This window comes from Pinus tabuliformis, chromosome 2_2 (genome assembly GCF_031772625.1).
Source record: "Pinus tabuliformis cultivar Carrire ecotype Pingquan chromosome 2_2, CPIR1, whole genome shotgun sequence".
Classification (NCBI taxonomy): domain Eukaryota; kingdom Viridiplantae; phylum Streptophyta; class Pinopsida; order Pinales; family Pinaceae; genus Pinus; species Pinus tabuliformis.
Genome location: NC_142300.1, coordinates 391,093,061 through 391,103,145, shown reverse-complemented (window position 1 = coordinate 391,103,145; position 10,085 = coordinate 391,093,061). Strand labels below are relative to the sequence as shown.

The 10,085-nt window shown below is 36.3% G+C and overlaps 1 pseudogene; it reads right to left on the bottom strand.

Annotated features, from left to right (window-relative positions):
• Positions 1-9,083: 9,083 nt before the first annotated feature.
• Positions 9,084-9,719, bottom strand: LOC149192908 (serine carboxypeptidase-like 50; annotated as a pseudogene).
• Between the last annotated feature and the right edge of the window lie 366 nt (positions 9,720-10,085).

Here is a 10,085-nt window from a genome sequence, read left to right as displayed (position 1 = left end):
ATCCAACTTTGCATTAAATTCTAGCATGGGTGTATGTTCCAGCATCAAAGGGTTAACAGAATCAATTTGTAGATTAAAAATCTAAAATCAATAAGATTTTTTTTTTTGTTTGTTGAACACAAAACTGGACAATTTCATACCAATCATTTGTTGATCAATTCAATAGAGTTTTTCCAAAAACTTGTAGAGCTGGAAACTCCTCCTCACATCCACTGCAGCATTACTGGAGCTTTGATACCACAATAATGGCAGAAGTGTCCTCAGACACGTAATTTTATTAATCAGAAAAAAATAATTACATATTTGATTTTGCAAGAGTTTACACCCGAACAACAAAACACTCTTGCAATGAGCTATTTATAAGCTCAATGTCCTAACTACCTATAATTATGGATCACTTATTAAATAACAAGTGTCCATTTACAATAAATGCTATTCAAAACAACTAGCTAACAAATCTCCTAAAATAGAGCCTAAGATACGACACATTTGGAGAGTCATATCTTGTTACAACAATATACTAATTCTAAATGTCTCCGTTAAATAATTAAATATTCTAGAATAATAATTATTAATTTAATATCTTAAATTAATAATTATTTTATTCCAACTTTATAACCTATGATAATATTTTATTTTTGGATCATCTAACAGATAGCATGCTTAGGTGCTACACAACCTCTATCTATGTCATGATCATATTCTAATATTGAATTTCTCATCTCCAACCAAGTGACCTCTATATCTGCTTTATTTTCTAATTTTACCACTTTTGTGGTCGACTCTGTAAGATTGGAGAGCTTTGAAATATCCCCCACAGTCATTGCAAAAATAGACTCCATTAATGGCAATATGTGAGTGTTTAATGAAGTGACTTGAGAAATAATTTTTGGAAGCTCATTTAGACTGTAGCATGCATCTAATTTGAGTTGCTTTAGATTCTTGAGCTTTCCCATTTGACTGTGAAATGAACACTATTCCAAACAAGAGCTAAGATTCAAAACTTGAAGTCCAGATAGAGTGCAAAGAATCTCCAGCAAATCAAGAAGTTTGGTGCACCTGGCCGAGTTGAGAAGCTTAAGCTGCTAAAGTTGTTGCACTGTGACTGGCTATGTTCCTATGGATGTGCATGATAAATCCAAAACCTTCAGAGACTTGATGTCTGAGAAAAATTCTTTTGAAATCTCTTCCAAATTAGTATTAGAGGCCAATACTAAGCTCTCAAACTTAGAACATTTCAAATAAGTTAGAAGATCCTTAATATCATTATGGCTAACTGATACTCGACTGCAGTCCCTTATATCTCATTCACAGGGAAAGTTTTGCAACTTTTGACCTGCTAAAAAAAGCATTTCTCCTCATTGCCTATGTAAATCTCTATGTCATAGAGAGCTTCATGAATATTTAAATACTCCACAGTATGATAGTCATCATCAACAATATATTCCACACACTCCAGCATGCACCTACTTACCAGTTCTTTTATGTGATGTCGCCGAGCATCCACCAAATAAGGCATCCCTGCCCCGTTGAGCAACTCGTCAGTGTCCCACATTTTCACCAACGTCTCCACAAGAATTTATTTATCTCCAAGAAATTCTGCACAATTTAGAAAATATTTCTCTCGGTGGGGATCAGACATATTATTAAAAGTCCATCTTAAATGTTGATAAAGCTCTGTGTCAATGTTCGTCTGGCTCCTTTGGAAGGAAGTATCAATGCTTTCCATAAACTTCAAAGCTCTTTCCCAATCATTCTAACTCTTGTAAGAACTCATTGTTGTAGCAACTACATTTATTGCCAAAGGTAAGACGTTTTGTAGACCAAGGAAATTTTATGGCTATAGCCTCTATATTAATCTCTAGAACAACTACATTTTCAAAATCTCTTCTTCTAAATAATTCCCATCCTTTCTCTAAGAACAAGGGTTTTATTTCCAGGCGATATTTTGCCACATTTTTTCAACAACGCCTCTGCTGCGACTGATTAAGAGTTTACTTCCATTATCATCCCCAATATTGGTGGCCACATCATTAAGATCTATTTTATTTGACATGTTTTCAAATATCAAAACAAATATCTTTCTATCCAGAGAAGCATTCAATTTAATTTTCTCATCTCAACCGTATAAATCCCTTACAGTGCCTTAGTAATGGAATCTTGCAACTCTTCAATCTCAAAGCTCCTAGAAACTATAACCCAAATGAAGGCTTTAAAGAAACCATTGAAATTTTTATAGTAACCCACTCCCGCTTTACCATATACACCGATTTTATGACCTTTGCAAGAAGTTTCCTCTGACCATTTCTGTAGTTTCTTCGGGGCAGATTGAATGGCCCTCCTGACAAAGACGAAGTCAGGCAGAGCTTGAGGAAGGCCTTGAGTCTGATAACTCCTCCATTATTAATCCATTCATGGCAAAAATATAGTTCATAAGCATTATTTGCAGTAATACAAATTAGTACTTCCAACAATGAAGACTGGATAAAACCAACTAGAAAATCAGACCCAAAGGAATGGAAGCTTGTTTTCACACTTATATTACCATAGAATGAAATTAAAAGATAGTATAGAACATCCCTAAAATTTAGCAAATGAACAAATCAAAACAAAGCTCAATGATATATGCAAAATTTTGAGAATATTTAGGAATCCCCATGACCTCCTACTTTACAAACGATAATTTCTATGCCCTCCACAAACAGATCAAAAATATTTCATCCATGGAGAATCATGCCTATTCGTAGATACACTAATGCAATAGGGCTTTAAAACCAATATGGAAACACTCGTTGGCCTTCTCAGTTACTAACTTACTACCAATATTTCAACATTTGCAAACAATTTTTGTCAACCCTATTTGCAAACTCAGCAACAAAGGTCTTTAGAAAATGGAAAAGTTGATACATACAATCAACAAATACATATTTAATAAATTAAAAAAGAACCAGGTATCCATTTTAAATTATTAATCAATTGTTGAACAATGTTACAATCTTGCGTGCAATAGGTACCAAATTTGGAATGAGTCATGACAAAAACATAAACCAGTGTCAGTGAAAATTTCCATGGAGCATGCAGGGAATGTTGGGAATGTCTGGGGAATAATTGGGGATTGATAGGCACTGTCAAGGAACATCTAGGGAACATTCCTCAAGAATAGGGAAAATTTGGGGAATGTTCCCTAAACTACTCCATATATGGTGGATCATTTGGAATGTGCCCACTATTCTTGATGGTATTCTCCCTAGATTGGGGACATTCTACTCTAATCCCCAGGTTCCCCTGCAACAAATAACACCACAAACAGGTTCCCTAATTGCAATTGACATCAATCTTTGGTTAAAGTAGCCAAGGGCACATAAACCAGTGCAAAAGAAGGGATATTCCCACAACCCTTAATAGGTTCATTAGAGCAGCATTCAAGGAACCCAGCTAAGCTTAAAGAACCATTTTTGGAGTCAGGGAAATCATAGTACCTATAGAACTATCTAGTGGCTACCTACCAATACCCACACAAGAATCCACTGCATGAGAGGCCCGCTGAATGCACAAACTCAATGCCTGACACAATTATGGAGGAGCCAACTTGACTAAGAGCAGGACCATTCATGCCAGCAAATCAAACTAAAATGTGTTGTTATAACTTAAGTCAAATCCTCCTTAGATGTCATGTTAACATAACCATAGAAAGTCCATTCATGCCAGCAAAGCAAACTAGAATGTGTTGTTACAACTTAAGTCAAATCCTCCTTAGATGCCATGTTAACATAACCATAGAATGTCCATTCATGCTAGCAAAGCAAACTAGAATGTGTTGTTATAACTTAAGTCAAATCCTCCTTAGATGTCATGTTAACATAAGCATAGCAAGTTAGGTCTCTGTTGTGTTTGATTAGGTATTTAACCTTTTCTACTCAAATTCTGAAAGAAGAAATCACTTGAAGAGGAAGATTTTAATTATTTATGACATCTGCACAATCATAAATCATTTATACACTTTTTACATATGCATTCATTCTATCCTTTTCCGTGTATAGTCATTTTATCCATGCAAAATTCATAGTAAATTCTAGGCTGTCCCTGAACTAGTGTATGACAAAATTGATGTGCCACACCCGAGGATACTTCTATTTCCTAACAACATTGGTACTTCTATCTCCTGACCCCTACAAACCCCAACCATAACTTGTTTTGGAATGAAAAACTTGAAAAATGATTTGCACTTCAAGAGATTTATCATTTGATCCCTCTCCACACTTGATAAATTCTTGAAGATAATAACAGAGCTCAAAATGAATGCATGTGCTTGAAGGAAAATTTCAAACATAACCAGAGAGATTGCTACAATATTCCAAACACATGAACAAGAAAAGCATGTTTTATAAGGATTTCTCTTGGTCCTTAGACGTTTATCAAATAATGACTTGAATGAATGATTTACAAATGAGGAGTACGCTTTATTTATACACATACTTTAAGGTTTAGGGGAGCCCTAAAAGGATGACTAGGTTGACCTCGTCAAATATAGAAAAGTACAATAAAGTGGGTATTACCCATATGTAGGCTCAAAAAAACCACCAATACATCTAAGAGGAGGTCAGCACATGGCCTCTAATGAAAATTAACCATAATCCAAATGTTAAATTGAATGCTTACTTATTCCCAAAAACTAGGCAGCTACTTGGTTGCAGTTGTCCATTAAGTAGTGTCCACAAATATAGAATGACCAATGAGGGAAACGACCATTGAGCACTCTTGTAACATACTACAATAATGGTTTGTTAAGATCTGTTCTCTTTTGCTCCATTTTATAATTGTTCAGCAACAAAGGTCTTTAGAAAATGGAAATGTTGATACATCAGACAATCAACAAATGTATATTTCAGTAATTAAAAAATAATCAGGTATCCCTAATAAATTATTAATCAATTGTTGAACAATGCTACAATCTCGCGTGTAACAGGTACCAAATTAGAAATGAGTTATGACAAAAACATAAACCAATGCAAGTGAAATTTTCCAGGGAATATGCAGGGAATGTCTAGGGAACAATTGGGGATTGATGGGCACTGTCAAGGAACATCTAGGGAACATTCCTCAACAAGAGGGAAAATTTGGGGAATGTTCTCCAAACTACTCCATTTATGGTGGATCATTTGGAATGTGACCACTATTCTTGATGTTATTCTCCCCAGATTGGGGACATTCTGATCCAATCCCCAGGTTCCCTTGCAACAGATAACACCACAAATAGGTTCCTCGATTGCAATTGACATCAATCTTTGGTTAAAGTAGCCAAGGGCACATAAACCAGTGCAGAAGAAGGGATATTCCCACAACCCTTAATAGGTTCATTAGAGAAGCATTCAAGGAACCCAGCTAAGCTTCAGGAACCATTCTTGGAGTCAGGGAAACCACAATACCCATAGAACTGTCCAGTGGTTTCCTGCCAAAACCCACACAAGAATCCACTACATGAGAGGCCTAAGAGCAGGACCATTCATGCCAACAAATCAAACTAAAATGTGTTGTTATAACTTAAGTCAAATCCTCCTTAGATGTCATGTTAACATAACCATAGCAAGTCCATTCATGCCAGCAAAGCAAACTAAAATGTGTTGTTATAACTTAAGTCAAATCCTCCTTAGATTTCATGTTAACATAACCATAGCAAGTTAGGTCTGCACTACATTTGATTAGGTATTTAACCTTTTCAACTCAAATTTTGAAAGTCGAAATCACTTGAAAAGGAAGATTTTAATAATTTATGACATCTACATAGGCATAAATCATTTATACACTTTTGACATATGCATTTATTCTATCCTTTTCTGTGAACGATCATTTTATCCATGAAAAAGTCACAGTAACTTCTAGGTTGTCCTCGAAATGGTGTATGACCAAATTGATATGCCACACCCGGGGGTACTTCTATTTCCTAACGCCATTGGTACTTATATATCCTGACCCCTACAAACCCTAACCATACCCTAATTTGATGTACCCATATCCCCATGACCTCCTACTTTACAAACGATAATTGTCATGCCCTCCACAAACAGATCAAAAATATTTCGGCCATGGTGAGTCATGCCTATTCCCAGATACACCAATGCAACAGGAATTTACAACCAATCTGGCAACACTCGTTGGCCTTCTTAGTTACCAACTTACTACCAGTATTTCAACATTTGCAAAAAAAAATTTCAACTCTATTTGCAAACTTACACATCTGATACCCTTGATTTTAATAAACAATATTGCAACATTTTAAAAACAAGATTAAGTTATAGAGGAAGCCATATCATGTGGAGCCAAACGAAGGGATAATGATTCAAAAGAAAATTCATGATAACTGCATTAACAAAATCTAGCATTTCAAGACACCAGCTTTCATGCCCAAATTAGTATCTAACAACTTATTTATATTTTGTAAGTGTTGTGCATCTTAGGGTGGAGATAAAACACACCCAATTCATGACTTCAGATTTTTTCAAAATACAGTTTAAAACCGGGCCGTGTCAAAGTTGCACTACTCAGAAAACCTGCAACTAGATAGCTCGTCTGCAATCCATTTCTCAACCATCTTCTGAGAATGAAGTCCTTGATCAGCTGAAACCTCATGACCATATCCTAGCAACACAAGTTGTGTCAAGTTTTTATAATACCTCCAATTCCCAAAAACCTTATTGTTCACAACCCATATACTCCTTCCCGTGTTAAAGAACTCATTAGTTCCATACCAATTCATGGTTATCATCCATTCTGTATTGCTGACAACTCCATATTGGATATCACAATGGCCCTAATACAACAAAAAAGGAACCTCTTCTAGTACCTTCTCCACCTTCAATTTCACACTCTTCATTATATAATTCGCCATAATTCATCGGACCCTGGGATTGCAGGGTAGCCACACCACACCCTGTTTGGCATTCAGTGCCCCCTTCACTGATCTCTGGATCAAGAAAGGTGCAAGGAAGTCCTTTCCATCAGGAGAGAAATGGTAAGGAACACTCCTCCTCACATCAAAAGGAATTACAATACTACTCGCACTTTGAATCCAATCCAACAAATATTTCCTAGCCTTGTAGGCCTAAAACCACTCTTTTTTATGCATGAATTCCAAATTGTACTTATGCTATCAGTGGAATCCATACTGGATTTTTTGTATGCAATGAAATCTTCCTATGCAACCTCCACCATGGTGAGTCTAGAGTCTCTGTCAAATGATAAACACCTGAATGCAAGTTTAGCAACTCTGTGAACAACTGCTTTGATCTCAGCCTCTTTGTCAACTTCTAGAAAGGGATCAATGATTTGATGAAGGCAACCTCCACCAATTTTTGTTATTGCAAGGAATGCTAGGTTGACCTCGTTCTTTTTACGGGAGAAATCCACTACTTTCAGTGTAGTTATGATCTCTACCAACACCACCATAGGGGATCTAGATAACCGAAAGTTCCCTGAGGTGCACTAGAAATGTGTGAGGCTTCTGTTTGAACAATCCTGCACAACTCGAAATATGCAACCTTGGCATTGAAACCACAATCAAGCGTAATGTTGCTTGATTTCATGTCCCTATGATAAATTAGAGGATTTAGGCCTAAATGAAGGTAAGAAAGCGCAAAATAATTTTCTGTGGCAACTGATACTCTTGCCCTCCATGAAAGGCCTTTTCCTATTTCCTTATGTAAACGCTGATAGAGTGTGCCATTGGGCATAAATTTATAGACAAGAATGGGTTCATTGTTTTGAAGGTAGAAAACTAATAGTCTAACTAGCTTTGGGTGATGTATGGCTGATAAAAGCTTGATTTCATTGAGGACCTATTCCATTCACTAAGTATCTTTATTCCTTATCTTCTTCATGGCAACAGTATGTTTTCCCTAAAGCTTTCCTGCATAGACTACGCCGAAACCTTCTGTACCCAATCACAATTCATTGGAGAAGATTTTTGTGGCTATTTCCATTTGTCTGTAGGTGTAGACTGGAATATTTAGTCAACCTCCTTGGACAAACATCAACCGTTTGAGGCTTCTCCTTGTCTTCAATGCACCACAATACCTTTGTTAACAACAGTAGAGAAGTATGAATCCTGCCACCATAGTGCTTCCAGCAATGAAGACTGGATAAAACCAACCAGAAAATCAGACCCAAGGAAGCACGTTTTCACACTTATGTCACAATAGAATGAAATTTAAAGATAATTTGATGTTATATCTTAAGTCAAACCCTCCTTAGATGTCATGTTAACATAAGCATATCAAGTTAGGTCTATGATGCATTTGATTATGTATTTAACCTTTTCTACTCAAATTCTAAAAGCATAAATCACTTGAAAAGGAAGATTTTAATTATTTATGACATCTGCACAGACATAAATCATTTATACACTTTTGACATATGCAGTCATTCTATCCTTTTCCATGAAAAATCATTTTATCCATGCAAAAGTCACAGTAACTTCTAGGTCGTCCCTAAACTGGTGTATGACCAAATTAATGTGCCACACCTGAGGATAGTTCTATTTTCTAACACCATCGATACTTCTATCCCCTGAACCCTACAAACCCTAACCATACCCTAATTTGTTGTACCCATATCCCCATGACCTCCTACTTTAAAAACGATAATTTCCATGCCCTCCACAAACAGATCAAAATAATTTCGTCCATGGAGAATCATGCCTATTCCTAGATACACCAATGCTACAAGGCTTTACAACCAATCTGGAAACACTCGTTGGCCTTCTCAGTTACCAACTTACTACCAATATTTTAGCATTGACAAACAATTTTTGTCAACCCTATTTGCAAACTTACACATTTGATACCCTCGATGTTAATAAATAATATTGAAACATTTTAAAAGAAATATTAAATTATAGAGGAAGCCATGTCATGTGGATCCAAATAAATGGATGATGATTCAAAAGAAAATTCATGATAACTGCATTAACAAAATCTAGCATTTCCAGACACCAACTTTCATGCCCAAATTAGTATCTAAAAACTTATTTATATTTTGTAACTGATGTGCATCTTGGGGTGGAGATAAAACACACCTAATTCATGACTTCATATTTTTTCAAAATACAGTTTAAAATCAGGTCGTGTCAAAGTTGCACTACATAGAAAACTGCAACCAGATAGCTGGTCTGCAATCCATTTCTCAACCATCTTTTGAGAATGAAGTCCTTGATTAGCTGAAACCTCATGACCATATCCTAGCAACACAACTTTTGCCAGGTTTTTATAATACATCCAATTCCCAACAACATTATCATTCACAACCCATATATTCCTTCTCGTGTTAAAAAATGCATTGGTTCCATACCAATTCATTGTTCTCATCCATTATGTATTGTTGACAACTCCATCTTGGATATCATAATGGCCCTGATACAACAGAACATGAACCTCTTCCAGTGCCTTCTTCACCTTCCATTTCACAATCTTCATTATATCATTTGCAATAATTCTGCACACCCTTGACTTGCATGATACACACTCCACACCCTGTTCGGCATTCAATGCACCGTTCACTGATCTCTGGTTCAAGAAAGGTGCAAGGAAGTCCTTTCCATCAGGAGAGTAGCAGTAAGGAACACTCCTCCTCACATCCAAAGTAGTTGCAATACCACTCGCATTCTGAAGCGAGTCCAACAAATCTTTCCTAGCATTGTAGCCCTAAAACCACTCTTGTTTATGCATGAATTCCAAATTGTACTTATGCTATTAGTGGAATCCACGCTAGATTTGTTATATGCAATGAACTCCTCCTGTGAAACCTCCACCATGGTGGGTCTATAGTCTCTGTCAAATGATAAACATCTGAATGCAAGTTCAGCAACTCTATGAACAACTACTCTGATCTCAGCATTTTTGTCAACATGTAGAAAGGGATCAATGATTTGATGAAGGTAGCCTCCACCAATTTTTGTTATTGCAAAGAATTCTAGGTTGACCTCATTCTTCTTACGGGAGAAATCCACTACTTTCAGTGCAGTTATGATCTCTACCAACATCACCCTAAAGTTGTACGCATCACTCTTATCAGTGAGGTGGTAATTATCATGA